The sequence below is a fragment of the Pantherophis guttatus genome, chromosome 2 (genome assembly GCF_059756535.1).
Source record: "Pantherophis guttatus breed Tessera chromosome 2, ASM5975653v1, whole genome shotgun sequence".
In the NCBI taxonomy this organism is placed as follows: Eukaryota; Metazoa; Chordata; class Lepidosauria; order Squamata; family Colubridae; genus Pantherophis; species Pantherophis guttatus.
Window position 1 is genome coordinate 110,776,132 of NC_142064.1, and position 19,377 is coordinate 110,795,508.

A 19,377-nucleotide genomic window follows, 5' to 3' on the forward strand; every position below is an offset into this window, starting at 1 on the left:
TGCAACAAGCAGGAACCTCACACAGCCACAAAAAGTCCAAAAACCCAACTTTCACACTTTACACACACAAAATTCCACATACAGCTTTGTGAGATTTTGTGTGTTTGTGTAAAAACACACAAAATCTCAGAAAGCTGCAGAAATATTATTTTTTTTTATTTTTATATAAAAGCAGCTAAATTTAAAACTTCCTAAACTTTAAATGGCTAGGTCTAAAAAAAGAACAACTAAAAAAACCCCCAATTAACTATTTTTTTAAAGCTCCCAAAGGGGAAAAAAACTTACAGGGAAGCAGGCAGGCAGAAAGAGCTGCTCACCGATGAGCTTGATTGTAGGCAGGGAGATTCAGTTGCTTGCTGATGCAATGGATTGCAGGGATTACAGCAAGCGAAGCAAGGCAAGTATTGCGACCAGCAGCTAAGGTAAGCAAACTGGAGGCTGGGTGGGGGGAGGTATTTTTGCTACCGGTTCTCCGAACTGCCCTCTGCCATCGCTACCTACTCGCCCGAGCCGGTCCAAACCGGGAGCACTTCACCCCTGCTTATGACCATTTTTCAGACTTATGACTGTTGCAGCATCCCCATGGTCATATGATTTACATTCAGATGCTTAACAACTGACTCACGTTTATGACAGTTGCAGTGTTCTTGGGTCATGTGATCACCTTTTGCAACCTTTTGAGAAGCTAAATCAATGGGCAAATCAGATTCACTGAACAATCAGGTTACTAATTTAACAACTGCACCGACTCATTTAATAAATGTGGCAAGAAAAGTCGTAAAATGGGGCAAAACTTACTTGACAAATTTCTCACTTAACAACATAAATTTTGGGCTGAATTGTGGTCCTAAATTGAGGACTATCTGTATTTAACTGACTTCATTGTTTTCTGTGATGTCTGAATATAGCCAATAGCTGCTCTTAATGTGAATAAAGTAGGAATCATACAGGGTCAGTTACATGAACACTAAAGGACCCTCTCTATTCACATTATTATAAGGGAGAAATGTGCTTGTTTGGAGATTATATTAAAAAATCAGCTAAATCCCATTATTGGTAATATATCTATATATGGTTTAGTAATTAGGAAGTGTCAATTATCATATAACAAGTGTATGTTAACCATATATGGAAAAATGCATGTGCTCACCAAACCCTTTGTCTTGGAAACATATAATAATAATAATAATAATAATAATAATAATAATAATAATAATAATAATAATAATAATAATAATAATTTTATTTCTATACCGCCCTTCTCCCGAAGGACTCAGGGCGGTGTACAGCCTATTTAAAAACACAGAAACAAAACAACAGTTAAAATTTAAAATCATTAAATAATTAGGCTCCAATTAAAATCCCAGAAATTTAAAATACCCCAATTTAAAACGTTATGTTAATAGCCCGGCCTGGCGGAACAACAGGGTCTTCAGAGCGCAGCGAAACACTCGGAGGTCGGAGATCTTACGTATTTCTGGGGGCAGTTCATTCCACAGGGCTGGGGCTCCCACAGAGAAGGCCCTCCCCCTGGGTGTCGCCAGCCGACATAACTTGGCCGATGGCACCCTGAGGAGACCCTCTCTGTGGGAGCGGACTGGTCGGTGGGAGGCTATTGGTGGCAGAAGTCGGTCTCGAAGGTATATATAAGCAGTTATATCAGAGCTTTCCAGGGTTCAGAATTTCAGGTACAAATCTGGCTCTGAACCTGCGCAATAAACTGTATCTGGATGACCCAGGAATGTTTTTCAGTCTTTCATTCCATAACATTTTCTGGCAACTTGCACAAAGGGACTGAGGAACAGAGACCATTGCTCTGCCTGACGGCTGTCCCAGCAGGACCGACGCCTTCCCAAGGAAAATCCACCGGCCGGCCACCAAGACTCCATTGAAGTCTACAGAATCTTTTGGTGAGGAGGTGCCGTGAACCCGCTGGCAAAACAGACCAGTCAAAGGATCCTCAAGTCAGACCAGATCCAGAAATCTCCACGAGTGGCCAGGAAGGAAGCCTGCAGGCAAGTATATGTAAAAGGGGTAGCCCACCGACTTTCCGGTGGAAGAGGGGGTTTGATTACCCTCCTAGGAGACAAGGCGGTGTCCTAAAGTCTCAGGAGTTAAAGTCTCCTGTTAGGATTGTGTGGGTGGTTAAACCGCTGCAGTTTCCACTGGTGACCTTTGAGTTTCAGGCACCGTGGGTCAGTGGTAGTGTTGTTAGGATGGGTGGTCGTAATAGTGTCCCCAGGACACCGTTACAATGCATGTTAGCCAATTTTAAGAGTGCCTTTAGTGAAGACTATGGTGGTCCCCTGTGTGATCCGGATACCTTGAAGATGTTTTGTATAAATGTATCGCCTACCTTTGGCATAAGGTGGCCAGAAGAAGGATCGTTGGATCCAATAGTGATATCCAAGGTGCATCAGATCATTACGCGGGATGGCCGTTGGGATCAATATCCATACATAGACCAGTGGCAGATCACTCAGAAGGCAGCTCCCCCTTGGCTTAAGAAATGTCAGATGGAATGTGTGAGAGTGTGTTGGATGAAAGAGAAAAGTAGGACCAACAGAAAGATAGTTAAAACCAAAGTTTTCAGTCAAGAGGATGAGAAAGAAGTTAGTCGCCCTCCCCCATATGCACCACATCCCGTGCCACCAAAACAAAACCCTATCCACCCTTGCCAGTGGATATGGTGCCGAGAACCATCCAACCTCGGAGACGCCAACTGCAAGTCAAATGGGAAGTTAAGAGTGAGGGGGAAGAAGAAACAGAAGAAGAATCTAAACCTATTAGTTCTCGAACTCGAAGCCAGATGAGTTTGAAGAAGGCAGAAACTCTGGCCCCCTTGAGGGAACTTTTGAGTCATGGAACTGATGCCCAGGGACAGCCCATCATTCGTCCCTTGTTCCAATATCAGCCTTTCACAACTACAGATCTACTTAATTGGAAACAATAATATGGCCCATTAATAAAGAATTACAATACTTAATTGTGAACATTTTAACAGCAGCCAGAATTGTATTTGCCAAAAACTGGAAAGGAGAGAAGATAATTACCGATGAAGAAATTATTATGAAAATGTTGGACTGTGCTGAAATGAGTAGATTGACATTTGAAATAAGAGAACAGGAAGATAAACAATACTATTTGATATGGGAGATATTTTATCAATGGTTTGACAAAAAAGTATGGAGATGAGATAGCATATATGAAATGTTTAAATATTTATCTTCAGTTTAAGTAAAGAATAATTGCTCTATGAGGAGATTTGGAGAATTGTAAGCACGAAATGATTTTAACCGATTGAGATGCTGTCTATAATTGTTTGTAAGGATGATATTTTTATGTTATTGTTGTTGTGTTTTTTTTTAAAAAAAATTATTTTTAATCTAAAATAAAACTTTTTCAAAAAAAAAAAAAAACAATATGGCCCGTTTAGCAAGAAGCCCAATGAAATAGTGGATCTATTCAGTACAATAATGCAAACTCATAGACCCACATGGGGAGACATCCAGCAATTATTAAACACCTTACTCTCCCTGGAGGACCGAGAAAAATTCAAAATCGCTAAGGAAAAGGTCTTAACCCGAATGTATCCAGGTAATGGAAATGCAGTGCAAAAAGCAGCCGCAGCTGCAGAAGTTGATCCCAATTGGGATCCCAATAATAACCAACACCAGATTCTGTTAGATGCCTACCGCCTCTTATTCATAAACATTTTACGAGAGGCAGCAAAAGGTCCTGTTAATTATGCCAAAACCGCCACTATACTCCAAGAAAAAGATGAGAGTCCTGAGACCTTTTTGACTAGATTAGTAGAATCCTATAAAATCCATACTGGGATAGACATAGAAAATCCGGCAAATAGATACCTGTTGAATGAACGATTTATCAGTCAAAGTGCCATGGATATCAGGAGAAAATTACAGAAATTGGACGGAGCTCTAGGAAAAATTACCAGTGAACTCCTAGAAGTTGCCAGAAAAGTCTACCTGAATAGAGATAGAGAAGAGGAAAAAAGGCAAGTTATTAGAGAGAGAAAGAGGACTGAAATGTTAGCTTTGGCTCTGGGAAGAGTTACCTTAGGAGCCAACCAATGTGCCATCTGTAAAGAAGAAGGACATTGGCAGAGAGAGTGCCCCCGTAGAAGGATGGAATCAAGAGGAGTATCCTGAGGGCATGGGCAACCTATGCTTAGGGGAAGAAGTTTGAGAGGAACCCCGAGAGGAGCTTTTAGAGGAAGAAGAGGCAGTGACAGACGACAACCCAGCCAGTCGTACCAGGATGAGGAAGTAATCGGCCTAGCCGAGATGGAATAGGACAACTGAAGAGGCCAGGGCCCCATGGACCCACCCCCGGAGCCCATGATGGATTTATGGGTGGGAGGACGTCAAGTCCGTATGATGATTGATACCGGAGCCAGTCGATCAGTAATTAATAAACAAGTGGCCCCCTTGTCAAATAAGAAAGTCAGAGTTCAAGGAGTGTCAGATACACCAGCCACACACAGCCTCCTGAAACTGGTTAAATGCAAGGTTGGGAACGGCCTAGTAGAACACCAATTCTTGTATATGCCTGAATGCCCAGTTCCGCTGTTAGGAAGAGATCTACTTTTTAAAATGAGAGCCACCATTTCCTTCAATGATAATGGACAGTACTTGACAAGTGTCACATCCAGTGGAGGAAACTTGGCAATTAATGTTAATGCAAGACTCAATTCAGGAAAGTGCATGGGAAGAATTTAATGTTCCTACCCTGTGGGCAGAGGACAATCCCCCTGGGCTAGCTAAATTTGCCTCCCCAGTAGAAGTCAAATTGAAATTGGGATACAAGCCCATCCGAGTGCCCCAGTATTATGTCTCTCAAGAAGTGGCAGAAGCCATTCAAGTTTTAATTGACAAATACTTAGCCACAGGGATACTTAAAGAAACTCAATCCCCATGGAATACTGCAATTTTGCCCATAAGGAAACCAGATGGGGGTTGGAGGCCGGCACAAGATCTGAGACCCGTGAATAAGGCAGTGGTCTCACTCCATGCGATAGTCCCGAACCCCTATATTTTGATGGGGACCATCCCTCATTCAGCCGCATGGTTCTCAGTCATAGACCTGAAAGATGCTTTCTTCACTATACCCTTGCACCCTGATAGCCAAAACTTGTTCGCCTTTGAGTGGAAAGACTCTAAATTGCATAGACATTGTCAATATACATGGACAAGACTGCCCCAAGGTTTTAAGAATTCTCCAACTGTTGTGTTCTGAGCATGCTCAAGAGAATTGGCCCCTGTTGGCATACTTTGTAACGTTGGATGTTCCTATTGGTTAAGCTGTCCGACAGTTGGTATAAAAGAGCTGTCAGGCTGAGTTCGAGGTTCTTCGTATTGTACTTCTTCTGAATTGTGTTAGAGCTGTAGCTGTGAGGTAAATAAATACTTACCGTTATAATCCACCTCTGTAATTCATCGTCTGCTCGAGAACACACCACTGGCGACCAAGGTGGGATGTTGAATCTGCCAAATTAACAATAGTAGGTGTGAGTTGAGCCTGAGGTAAACTGACAGCCTGAGGTGAGGAGAGGCGTGAGTCTTAAGACACAACGTAATGGCGTCCTCACAGACATTTCCTCCGTTCAATCCGGCTACTGAGACTTGGGAGGCATATGTGGCCCATTTTGACTGTTTTTTAATCGCAAACGACTACACAAACTTGTCTGCCGAGCGCAAACGCGCATATTTCCTCAGTTTCTGTGGGGCCAAAATGTTTGATACCGCTATGACGTTGATGGCCCCTCAATCCATACATGCTGGAATGTGGGAGGCTTTTATGAATAAATTGAAACGCCATTATGCCCCTGCGCCTTCTAGGATTGCCCGCAGACAGCAATTCTACCATAGGGATCAAGCCCCTGGGGAGACAATAAACCAATATGTCGCTGTGTTAAGGAAGCTTGCGCGCCATTGCGAGTTCATGAACCTGGATGACTATCTCTTAGACAGGCTAGTGAGCGGAGTGAGAGATCAGAACCTTAAAAGGCATTTAATTGTGAACCATGAACTGACATTCCAAATGGCGTTTGACGAGGCCTGCGCGGCAGAATTGTCTAATCTATCAATTGCGGAGCTGCCCCGGGGACAAAGCCCACCCAAGCCGAATAGGGAAGCTTTATTAGTGAATGAGACAAGTGAGGGCAGCCTATCCGACTCAGATGGCGAGCTGGATGTCTGCAGAGTACATGAGGCGAGAGCTAAAACGTTCGTGGCTAAGTCACCGAGAGGAGCAATCACTGAGTGTTATACTTGCGGAGGGGACCATCTATGTGCCTCGTGCAGGTTTAAAGACGCCGTCTGCCACCGCTGTGGCCGGCAAGGCCACATAGCAAGAGCCTGCCGGTCCGCACAGCCCCAGTCTAGAGCGAGGGTTCCTAGTAACCAGGAAGGACAACGGTGATTCCGCCTGACGACAGAGCGCAGCCGCGATGCCCGGAGCTTCTCCACAGTTCATATGGTCATTCCAGATGAAGGGCTCATTAAAAATAAAATCCACCTCACTGTGTACATCGAGGGAAGGCCGTGCCGCATGGAGGTGGACACAGGGTCAGCCACCTCCATCATATCCTGGGCCACCATAAAACGTCTTGTTCCGAAGATTTAAAAAAGGAGGCTAGACCCTTGCAATGTGATTCTGCGAGATTACCAAGGGGGGGCAATTCCCGTGGTGGGCTCTGGTTCTTTCAGGGTTCGTTTTAAGGGATATGCTGGATATTTATCATTGGTGGTTGTGGATGGGCCCCTACCAAGCCTCCTAGGGCTTAATTGGTTCGATGCCTTAGGTCTCACCGTTCAGGGCGTAAATGCCATTAGGTTTACTGAACTTGATGGATTATGTAAGGAATTCTCAGGGGTATTTGATGACCAGTTGGGAAAATATACAGGCACCCCTGTTTCTTTTAGTTTGGATCCCCAGGTCCAACCGCGAAGACTAAAACCACGCCGTGTTCCCTTGGCGTTGCGTCCAAAGGTGGATGCAGAATTGGACAAACTCATTGCACAGGGGGTCCTAGAACCTGTTGATTACGACCCCTGGGAGACCCCAACTATCATCGCCATTAAGGCAGATGGTTCAATCCGAATCTGTGCAGACTACCGGGCTACTATTAATCAGGCATTGTTGTCACATGCTTATCCCGTTCCGGTAGTGCAGCATTTGCTACATTCCTTGGGAAGCGGGTCAGTCTTTGCCAAGTTAGATTTAGCACAGGCATACCAGCAGTTGCCTGTGGATGATAAGATGGCCACTGCACAGACCATTGTCACGCATCGGGGAGCTTCCGATGCTGCCGCTTGCAATTCGGCATGAGTGTAGCCCCAGGAATTTTCCAAAGTTTGATGGAGAGGCTCCTCCATGGAATTCCCAGAGTGCTACCGTATTTTGACAATATGCTGGTCTCTGCAACCAGCACATCTCAGCTGATGGACCGCCTTCGTTGTGTCAAATTTAGGAGTGTAGGACTCAAAGTTAAGAAGTCTAAGTGTAGCATTGCTGTACCTCAAGTTGAATTTTTGGGGTTCTTAATCGATAGCAAAGGAATTCATCCTACGGAAGCGAAAACTAAAGCTATCCTGGACGCTCCCGTTCCTACGTGCAAATCTGAACTTCAAGCCTTCCTCGGCCTTTTAAACTTTTATGCTGTTTTTCTACCCCATAAGGCATCCGTGGCAGAGCCCCTCCACCGGCTGTTGGACCAGGGTGCTCCATGGAACTGGACCGCGAAAGCCGCTGCTGCCTTTCGAGCGGTCAAACAATTACTTGTGTCAAATTCTGTTCTAACTCAGTATTGTGAAAATCTTCCACTTATTCTAGCTTGTGATGCCTCCCCGTATGGGGTCAGCGCCGTCCTTAGCCACAGGTTTCCGATTGGGTCCGAAGCCCCTGTGGCATTTTTTCCCGTACCTTGGCTCCCGCTGAACGGAATTACTCACAACTGCACAAAGAGGCTTTGGCACTTGTGGCGGGGGTAAAGCATTTTCATTACTACCTTTATGGTCGCCCGTTTACCTTAGCTATGGACCATCAGCCTTTACTAGGTTTGCTTGCAGGTGATCGACAAACCCCACAAATCCTGTCCCCCAGGTTTACCCGTTGGTCTGTTTTTTTGGCTGCTTACCAATATACACTTACATACGTGCCTGGGAAGCATCTGGCCCATGCAGACGCTCTGAGTCGTTGCCCCGTGACCACCTTCTTATGTGACCCAGCACCTGCTTCAGCTGTGTTTTTGATTGACAGTTCTTCTTTTGCCTTAACTGCTGCTGACATTGCCTGCCACTCCGCTCGTGACCCTGAACTCTCTCAAGTCCTGGACTGGGTTAAAAGGGGGTGGCCTTCGGGGAAATTGGGGTCCCTCTGGCAACTGTATGTTTCCAGGAAACTGGAATTATCAGCCCAAGGGGGTTGTTTACTCTGGGGTCACCGGGTGGTGGTCCCATAGCCACTTCGAAAGACTGTCCTTGTCTCACTACACGCCGGTCACCCCGGTATTGTCCGGATGAAAGCTATGGGAAGGAGTTATGTCTGGTGGCCCGGCCTAGATAAAAGCATCACAGATTGGGTGGCCTCTTGTCAGCATTGTCAGGAGTCATGACCACTGCCCCCTAAAGAAAAAGCCCGTGAGTGGGAGGAACCTATGGGTCCGTGGTCCCGCATACATTTAGATTTTGCTGGCCCTTTCCATGGGCAGATGTTCTTAGTGGTCGTAGATGCATATTCGAAATGGGTGAAATTGGTGCTAATGCACTCCACCATATCCGACGCTGTCATAAGGGCTTTGCGCACACTTTTTTCCACACATGGGTTGCCCGACCTTCTGCTGTCGGATAATGGTCCTCAACTGACGGCATCAGTGTTCGAGCTGTTCCTGGCAAGGCTGGGCATTCGGCATTGCCTCATCTTGCCTTACCACCCAGCGGCTAACGGCCTTGCGGAAAGGGCTGTTCGCTCAGCAAAGGACGCACTTGGCTGTATGGGCCCGGGTGCATGGCCGGAGCGTTTGGTTAAGTATATGATAGTGCAGTACACGACACCCTGCCCGGTCACGAACCGGAGCCCCGCAGAGTTACTTATGGGCCGGCGTTTATGGACCGTTTTGGATCGCTTGCATCCTCTATATGCCCCTAGTAAACCTCTGGACTCCCATAGTACAACCAGACCCTTCGGCGTGGGGGATTCAGTTTATGCCAGTAATTATGGGGGTTCACCGTTGTGGATTCCCGGACGGGTGATAGATGTAACCAGGCCGTGTTCTTATAAAATAGATATGGGTCAAGGTAGAGTCTGGCGTCGGCACTAGGATCAAATCAGGGCTAGGAAGGTGCCGCCTACCGAGCTTAGTGAACAGACGGACAGGGGTATGGATAGGGTTGAGCCGGGGTTTGGGGACACCCATTCTCCCGATTGGAATAATGAACCGTGCAATCCAACACCTACCAGTAGCAGAGGGGCAGTTCGAGAATACTAACCCAGGGTACAGGAAGACAGTCCAGGGCCAGCGCATGTTGATCCAGTTGAAGATCGGTCTGTGGAAAGTCCTAGGGGTAGGAATGTCCCTGTCCAGCCAGAACACCTGCCTAGGGCAAGCCTGAGGCGCTCAGGGCGTCTCCGACATCAACCCGCATACCTCGAGGATTATGCATGCACCATTCCAGGGGAAAGGGGTGTTGTGTTCTGAGCATGCTCAAGAGAATTGGCCCCTGTTGGGATACTTTGTAACGTTGGATGTTCCTATTGGTTAAGCCGTCTGACAGTTGGTATAAAAGAGCTGTCAGGCTGAGTTCAAGGTTTTTCGTATTGTACTTCTTCTGAATTGTGTTAGAGCTGTAGCTGTGAGGTAAATAAATACTTACCGTTATAATCCACTCTGTAATTCATCATCTGCTCGAGAACACACCACCAACCCTTTTTGGTCACGCCCTTGCCTTGGACTTGCAGCACTTTCAACCAGTTCAGGAAAGAGACTGTCTCCTCCAATATATAGATGATGTATTAGTAACAGGAACCACTCAGGATAACTGTTTCAAAAATACCCAAACCCTTACTGAGAGACTGTGGATACAGAGCTTCAAGGAAGAAGGCTGAATTAATAAAGAAAGAGGTTACATATTTGGGATACACTTTGTCTCAAGGTCAGAGAAATTTAGGCTTACCTCGGAAACAGGCAATCTTGCAACTGCCCCTGCCAAAAAATAGAAAAGAGCTGCGAGGCATTTTGGGAGTTCATGGGCTTTTGCCATTTATGGATTCCCAATTTTGCCTTCCTTGCCAAACCTTTGTATGCAGCAACCCGGGGGGGGGGGGCAGAAACAGACCCTTTTGAATGGGGCAAGGAACAAGCAAATTCATTAGGCCATTTAAAGGAAGCACTCACATCCTCTCCAGCGTTAGGGTTGCCAGTCCTTACCAAGCCCTTTCGCCTTTATGTAGATGTTCGTCAAAATGTGGCATTAGGGGTATTGACTCAACAGCATTTGAATATATATAGCGGCATATAAATCAAATAATAAAAAAAAGAAAACAGCAAGGATCATGGCAACGGCCAGTGGCTTACTTATCCAAACAGTTGGACAGCCCTGCCCAAGGCTGGCCACACTGTCTTAAAATTCTGGCCGCTGTGGCAGAATTTATGAGAGACACAAACAAACTGACTTTTACTTCAGAAGTAGCAGTCTACACATCCCATGCGTTGCAAACTATCCTAGAAAACAAAGGACATTTGTGGATAAGTAACCAGAGGTTGCATAAATATCAGGCTCTGCTGTTAGAAAACCCCCAGATAAGTCTTCACCAATGTGCCACTATTAATCCAGCTATCCTCATGCCTGTACCTGATGCATCCCTCCCATTGCATGACTGCCTACATGTGTTACATCATCAGTATTCCTGTAGACCAGACTTGACTGACACCCCTCTTCCAAATGCCCAGCTTACTTGGTTTACTGATGGCTGCAGCTTTGTGGAAAATGGAGCTCGATATGCAGGATATGCTATAGTTAGCCAACATGCAGTCATTGAAAGTGCTCCTCTTCCAGTAGGTACAAGTGCCCAAGCAGCTGAGTTGTGGGGACTCATCCGAGCATTAGAATTAGCCACAGACAAGACTATTAATGTGTACACGGACAGTAAATATGCCTTTTTGACTATTCAAGCACATGCAGCTATTTACAAGGAAAGGGGCTTCACTGACTCTACAGGCAAATTAATCCAACATGCCCCTTTAATTAAAAGGTTGATTTTTGCCGCACAATTTCCCAAATCCTTAGCTGTCATCCATTGTCCGGGTCATCAGAAGACGGACACCTTCGTTGCACAAGGCAATCGATTTGCTGATAGAGAGGCCAAACTGGCAGCACACCAGCCCCTAGATAAGAATGATTATTATCTCTATATGGCACAAGAAATAGAATCCTACACTGAAAGATCACATCCCACATATACCCCTGTGGAGAAGGAGAAGACCGAAGGAGATTTGAAAGCCACTCTTGTGAAGGGATGGTATACCCTTCCTGATAATCGCCCAGTGGTGCCAGTTTCACTTGCCTGGCCTCTCGTATCAGAGGCACACCAAACCTCACATATAGGCAAGACTGCTTTGGCCCAACAGTTGCAGGCAGCATTCTACATACCCAATTTACAGAGCCTGGTTGCCAAATTAACTTCCCAATGTTCTACTTGCGCTCAAGTGAATGCTAAGCAAGGACTGCATTTACCGTCAGGACAGCAGCCTATCTCCTTCTTGCCCATGGATTACTTAGTTGTGGACTTTACTGATATGCCTAAATGCAATGGTTATAAAGCATTGCTCATTTTCATTGACACTTACTCTGGATGGATTGAGGCCTTCCCCACTCGAAATAAGTTAGCTATACAAGTGGCACGCTTTCTTTTAAAAGAAATAATCCCTAGATTTGGATGTCCATCTACCATCAGTTCTGACAATGGCCCAGAATTTGTGTAATGTGTAAATTGCCACTTAGCTGAAGATGCAGGCCTAAAATGGAGATATCACTGTTCTTTTTTTTTTTATATCCTAAAAAAAGTTGTTAGGATATGGTTTGAGCCTAACAGTTGTCCAGGCAATATAAGTATACTGTAACTTTAATCTGTAAATGTATTATGTTACTTTAAAGGTTTTCATTGTAATGCTGAGTCATGCTGTAATTAGGTAATGACTGGTTGTGAGACTATTTAAGAAAGGTACTGTAACGTATTCAGTTTGATGATGAAGCTGATATGATACGCTACCATTGATGCTATTTGCTAATCATCGGTTTCATGGATCTGCAACCATCGTGGTTTGTGAACCAGAGTGAGTTTGTTATTCTAACCAACTACTGTTTGTTGGGTAAGAAGATTCTGTAACTACTGGACTGATTTACTGGCAAAGACTTGGAATTTGTTTAAAGACTATGAGACTGTTTTTCTACTATAAAGTAAGCTTTTGATAAACCAGTTTGCATATCTCTTATTCATTGCTCTCAGCAACGTTTCCTTGTGCATTTACTCTGCTGGTTGGTAACACAACACCAATATCCTTAACATTGGTTATGGGCCCAGAGCCAACCATAACTAACAAGGATTGTTAAAGGCTAAACTGAGAGTTAATGTGAATAGTACAAACTGTGTTTGTGATAAACAATCCAAGTGAAGATGGCACTAGAACAAGCAGCAAATTTTTCCATGATAACCCGGCTGGATGGAACAAACTATGTATCCTGGTCTACAAAATGTAATCTACTTTTGCGTAGAGAAGGACTGTGGGAAGTAGTTAATAATCCACCGGATGTAACAGCATGGAATCCTGCTGATGAGGAAGATGCGAAGAAATTAGCCAAGTTTAACAGAGACAATGAACGAGCTCTTTGCATTATTGGACTAACACTGGGTGACCAGCAGCTTGTCCATATTCGTGGTGAAGAGTCTGCTGCTAGGTGTTGGACCAAGTTGAAGAGACTATATGTTTGTGACTCTGTGGGTGCTCATATTTATCTCACAAGGAGATTATTTAAACAAAATCTTCTTAAAGGTGGAGATATGATGGCTCATTTGGAATCCATGACCAGAATTTTCCAGGAGCTGCATGAAAAGGAACTTGCTTTCTCAGAACTACAACAAGTTTATATAATTCTTTCTTCTTTGAACGATAGTTATGACGACTATGTTTCTTCGTTAGAGGTTTTGTCCAGAGATGAACTGACATTGGCTGGCATAACGTTATTGGAAGAATCCAAAAGAAGACAAGAAAGGGATCAGTTGAGAGAGCAACAACCAAAAGAAGAAAAAATGTACTCAACTGCCTATTTTGTAAAACGTTGTTTTGCTTGTGGGGCTAAAGGGCATATAGCTAAGTATTGTAAGAAAAAGAAAATGTCTGTTAGGAACAATACTAGACCCAAGAAAGGTTGTAATTTAGTTATATCCAGTTCAACTACTGATGTTAACCAGGATTGTTGGGTTGTTGACAGTGGTGCTTCTCAATCAATTTCTAGAAATAGAAATTTTTTTGTTAAAATGGAGAAGAGTAACCAACATGTTAAACTAGCAAATGGCTGGAAGGTTAAGGTAGCTGGAGAGGGTGTTGCTCGTTGGTCATTTAGTAATGAACCATTGCCTATGTTATATATTCCTGGGTTAAAATTCAATTTATTATCTGTTAAATCATTATTGCAATTTGGATTTACAGTAACATCTAAAAATGATAAGTGTTTTATTGAAAAAGATGGCAAAGTTGTTACTGCAAGTTTAGAAAATGATTTATTTGTTTTAAGGGATAACCCAGTATTGATGGCTAAGTCTAAGTCTGTTTATAAGAATGTTAAACCACATGATGAATGTATTCATCTGTTACACCGGAGACTTGGGCATTTAAATTTCAGGATGTTAAAGAAAACAGTTCAGTTATCTGAAGGGATAAAACTACAAGCATGTAGTAAATATCTAAATTGCAATGCCTGTAGTCAGCAAAAAAGTAGGGTTACACCAGCAAACCGTGTTAATGGTTTTAAAACCAAAAATCCATTAGAGGTAGTGTTTATAGACCTAATTGGACCCAAGAAACCCAGCATAGGAGGTGCCTGCTATATTCTGAGCATAGTAGACCATTATTCAAGATACGGATTCTGTTATCTTATGAAAACAAAAAGTGAAACATTCCAGCATATTAACAACTGGCTACGTTTTGTGGAAAGGAAACAGAAATTTAAGGTTAAATGCTTAGTGACTGATAATGGTACAGAATTTACCAACCAAAGGTTGGAAAAGTTTTTGCAGGATGTAGGGATCCAGCATAAACGGTCTGCACCGTACAGATCACAGCACAATTCATATATTGAGAGAAGAGGTCAAACATTACAAGCCATGACTAGAACTATGTTGGCAGATTCTGGTTTGCCTGAAAGTTTATGAGGTGAGGCTGTTATGTGTGCTAACCATGTGTTAAACAACGTGGTTCATTCCTCTATAGGTGAAATACCATTCACCTTATGGCATGGGAGGAAACCAAATCTTAGTTACTTACACACATTTGGAACCCCAGCTTGGGTACATATTCCATCTAGTTTAAGGAGAAAGGATCAACAGAGAGCCAGAAAAATGTTTTTCGTTGGCTATGAATCAAATCATAGATCTTTTAGATTTTGGGCACAGGGAACTACTAGGGTTTATTGTAGTGCAAGGGCTAAATTTCTAGAGCACGAAGGATGGGATAAACTAGAGCGTTCAGATTATAGACATGATAATAATACTGTTAGTTTAGATCATCATATTCCTGATGATATTCCTGAGGATTTAGATGACGTAAAATCCTCTATCAAGGAGGAAGAACAGGAAGTAGGTTTAGAGGAGGTAGGTTTAGGGGAGGAGTCAGATGAACAATCTGCTGTAAGTCCTGTATTACCTAGAAGATCTACTAGGGAAAGGCATCCACCTGATCGTTATAAAGCAACCATAGTTTGCCAGGTTAACATTGAACCTTCAAGTTATGAGGATATCAGGCTTTATCCTGAAAAGGAGCAGAATGCTTGGAAGGAGGCAATGAGTAAGGAAATTAATTCTTTAACCAAGTTAGGTGTTTACAAAACTGTGAAATTGCCACCTGGTGAAAAATTAATAGGTTGTAGATGGGTTTACAAAATTAAGAAAAGCATAGATGGGACAGTAACCCATAAAGCTCGTCTTGTAGCTCAAGGTTTTTCTCAGACCAAAAAGGATTTCGGTGAGGTTTTTGCTCCTAGTTTACGTGCGAGTACTTTAAGAACGATGCTAGTGTGGGCGGCTAAGCATAAATATAGTATTAACCATATAGATGTAGAGACAGCATACTTGCATGCTCCATTAAGACACACCATCTATATGAGGAAGCCTTTAGGAGTTGAAACACAAAACCACACTGATTGTTGGAAGTTAAATAAAAGCCTTTATGGTTTGAGACAATCAGGGTTTGAGTGGAACCAATGTATAGTGAAAGAGCTAAATAAGATCGGTTTTCATGAAGGTATAGCGGATAAGTGTCTCTTTAAAAGAGAAAATAATCGTGTAGTATCATTTTTGTTATTGTTTACAGATGATATAGCCATAATAACTAAAACTGATGATGAAGCCATAGATATTGTTAAACAGTTACAAACCAAATTTAAGATCAGAAATTTAGGAAATATTAGGCATTATTTGGGTTTAGATATCAATCAAACAGCTAGAGGTTATAAAATATCTCAATCTAGCAAAATAAGCCAAATGTTAAAACGTTATGGCATGGAGCTATGTAAGCCAGCTAAAACACCTATGGCACAGGATTTTCAACAAGGAGAAATCCAAAGTCCTAAATTTAGTAAAGAGATCTACCAGTCTCTTATAGGTAGTCTATCTTATATAAGCAATTGGTCAAGACCCGATATTTCATTTGGAGTAAACCAATTAGCGAGATATAATGCCGAGCCAACTGATAGGCATTGGCAGGCTGCAAAAGATATATTAAGGTATCTGAATCTGAATTCGTCAGTGTATCCAAAGCAACATGGTTAAGTTGGAATATTGTATGTCGGAAGACAATATTGCTGATAGTTTTACCAAAGCGCAAGGTGCTATAAACATAGAACGTGTTGTGACAGCTATGGATTAAGGATTTAAACTGTATATATTGATCTGTTCAAAGGGGAGAATGTTAGGATATGGTTTGAGCCTAACAGTTGTCCAGGCAATATAAGTGTACTGTAACTTTAATCTGTAAATGTATTATGTTACTTTAAAGGTTTTCATTGTAATGCTGAGTCATGCTGTAATTAGGTAATGACTGGTTGTGAGAGTATTTAAGAAAGGTACTGTAATGTATTCAGTTTGATGATGAAGCTGATATGATACGCTACCATTGATGCTATCTGCTAATCATCAGTTTGATGGATCTGCAACTATCGTGGTTTGTGAACCAGAGTGAGTTTGTTATTCTAACCAACTACTGTTTGTTGGGTAAGAAGATTCTGTAACTACTGGACTGATTTACTGGCAAAGACTTGGAATTTGTTTAAAGACTATGAGACTGTTTTTCTACTATAAAGTAAGCTTTTGATAAACCAGTTTGCATATCTCTTATTCATTGCTCTCATCAACGTTTCCTTGTGCATTTACTCTGCTGGTTGGTAACACAACACCAATATCCTTAACAAAAGTTTTTATTTTATAAACAAACAAACAGTACATAATCAATCATTCATTGTGTCATCTAAGTACATCTTTTGTGTCTTCTTCTTACTCCTCCAATTTATCATATCTTAATATTATCATTTCATTTATTATGACATTTCCCCCACATTTCTTACTTCTCTATTAATACATTTCTCTATCTTTTTATTTTATTAAAAATTTTACAACAATTTTATCCCCACACAACCTTCAACCCCCCTCCCCACACACACCCGACTTCCCAGAGCAAAAACAGGGTATAACATTTAACAAACCTAAACTAAAATATGCTAACTTACTACAAGATTCAAAACTCTTGGTACTCTTTTGGGATCTGTTCTGCTTCATGGGAGCTGTTGGATGTGGCCCCCAGCTGCTTCGCAGTGCCCTTCGGGAGGGGCCCTTGTGTCGGCACCATCTTCTTTTGTTCAGGCGGGAGAAGTTGGGGCTCGAGTGTGGGGGGCATCTGTCCTGGTTGGAGCGGCAGAGGTTGGGGCCCCTTTGCTATCCTCAATCTGCGGGTCCCCTCTTGCCACTAGATGATTGGACCCCACTTGTCTAGCCAGGAAAGTCCCAGTATGACTGGATCGGTCATCTTGGGGGCTATTATGAACCGGATCGTCTCCCAGTGATCCCCTAGTTCTAGCTTCACTGGCTCGGTCAGGTGTGTGGTGTAAGCTCCGCCTATTAGGGTCCCATCAACTTGCTCAAATCGAATTGGGTTGTTGAGCTTCTTAGCTCGGATCCCCAATTTTAGGACTGTGGGTAGATTAATCAGGCACCTAGTGCAGCCCAAATCTATCAGGGCTTGGAAAGTCTCTTGGGTCCCTGTTTTTGGGGCTGTTAGGCGTATGGGGAACAGGAAAGGGTGGATGGGTCCACTCACCGTTGGGTCGTCTTCACCATCATCCTCACTGTCATACGAGTCAGGGGATTGGTCTCCATCATCTGGGACTCTCCTTGTTTCGGTCAGGTGGGCGAAGACCTCTGTGCCTGGGGGGAGATTTCGTGGTGCATCGGTGGTGCACTTGGGGCCCCGTTCCCGTCGTGCCTTTGGCTGTGGGTTTGGCCTTGGGCCCGGGGTTCCACACGCTGCTGCTAGATGGCCCATTCCCCCACATCTGTAGCACCTCATTGGGCTCCGCGGAACGAAGGACCTTTGGGTAGGCCGTAGTGCCATGGTTCCTCATCTGGTATGTGGTCTTGGGTCTGATTGGTATCTTTCCCTGGCCTCTGGTTGCTTTAGCATGTCGTTGGTGCACAGCCCCCTTTCAACTTGCATCGCCACCCGGAACCATTCGGAAAGTCGGTTCGGGATGTCCCGATAAGCGGTCACTTGGGCGATCCGCTTATCTAGGCTTGTTCTGAAGAAATACACTAGTAGTCGCTCTGGTAGGGGAGGTAAGGTGCCAACGACTCTTCTGAACTCACAAATGTGCTCCTTGATGGGCTTCCCTCTCTGCATTAGGTTTCTGAGTTCGTCTTCCACATAGGGGTCCTCCCCTGCCTCCTCGAACCTAGCCCGTAGTAGTTGCAAGAAACCATCTGCATCTTGCAGTTGGGGGGCTCTATTCTTGTAGAGGGCTGCTGACCAACTCTTTGCTTCTCCCTCCAGCCCTTCTGAAATGGCACTGACTAGGGCTCTGGTGAATGGATAAAGGTGCCCATAGCTCTCGATATAGATCTCAGCTGCATCGAGCAACTGCGCTACCTGGTCTGGATCCCCATCGAACTTCCCTCTGAACCAGGGTGGCTCCACCCTCGGTGGCCCCTCCTCCCATAGCAGGACTCTGTGAGCCTGTCTAGGGTGCCATTGGGCTTCTTCCTCATCTCTCATTCGGGGGCGGGGGGGCGATGCCCTGCTTAGGCTGGTATGCTTGCTGGGCAGAGGAGGAACCCATGGATGTACACTGGGATTTTCTTTCCTTCTGGTGTGGGAGGGGGGAGGGCTGCGCTCCCGTCTATGGTGACTTAGTTCAACAGGGTCGGCTGGCCTCCCCCTTTCTTTGGGCCTGCAGGATGGACCCTCTTCCAGTCTGACGGCATGTTCAAAATCTTGCTTTAATTTCTCCATGGGGCTTTCGAGTGGCAGCTTTGAAGCTTTCTGCTGTCTGGCCTGCTGCCAGTCCCATAACCAGTCCGCCCTTCCCAATTCACTCAGAGGCTTCCCCTTACCTTTAGCGTCTGGAAAGGGGAACTCAGCTTCTGCAGATTTTGGCAAAGTCCAACAAGGTTCATCATTTTTTCTTCTCTTGGGCTGGAGCACGATCGTCTGACCTTGGTAATTCTGTGGCAGTGGTGGAGGAAGGGGGCGTTGCAGCTTTGCTGGGGGAGGGGGTGGCCCCATTACATCCAAGCCGGCTGGAGTAGGGAGGGGGGGCTGGTTCACAGCCACTTGAAGTAAGCTTTCAGTAGAGAGTTGGCTTTCTGCCATGGCTTCGGAACCTTTGCGCCACTCTGTCCAAACATCTGGCAGGGAGCTGGAGGGCTGGAGGTTTGCCAGTTTGGCTTGGAAAGTTGTGAGTACTGACCGTCTGTCAGGTTTCGATGCTATCTCAAAATAAATGAACTTCCAAACTGCCGATCTTTAAGGAAATTTTCTCTTTATTCAAGCACAGCAACCTGAGCCTGACTCTTCGCGGTCAGTACTGACCTTTG

The 19,377-nt window shown here is 44.2% G+C and overlaps 1 protein-coding gene across 1 annotated transcript in view; it reads right to left on the minus strand.

Moving 5' to 3' along the window:
- SLC44A2 (solute carrier family 44 member 2 (CTL2 blood group)) overlaps positions 1 to 5,502 on the minus strand; it is a 119,758-nt gene extending 114,256 nt beyond the window's left edge. The window contains exon 1 of the mRNA XM_087888494.1: positions 5,435 to 5,502. The gene's annotated coding sequence lies outside the window, so the exon portion shown is untranslated. The remainder of the gene's footprint in view (positions 1 to 5,434) is intronic.
- Between the last annotated feature and the right edge of the window lie 13,875 nt (positions 5,503 to 19,377).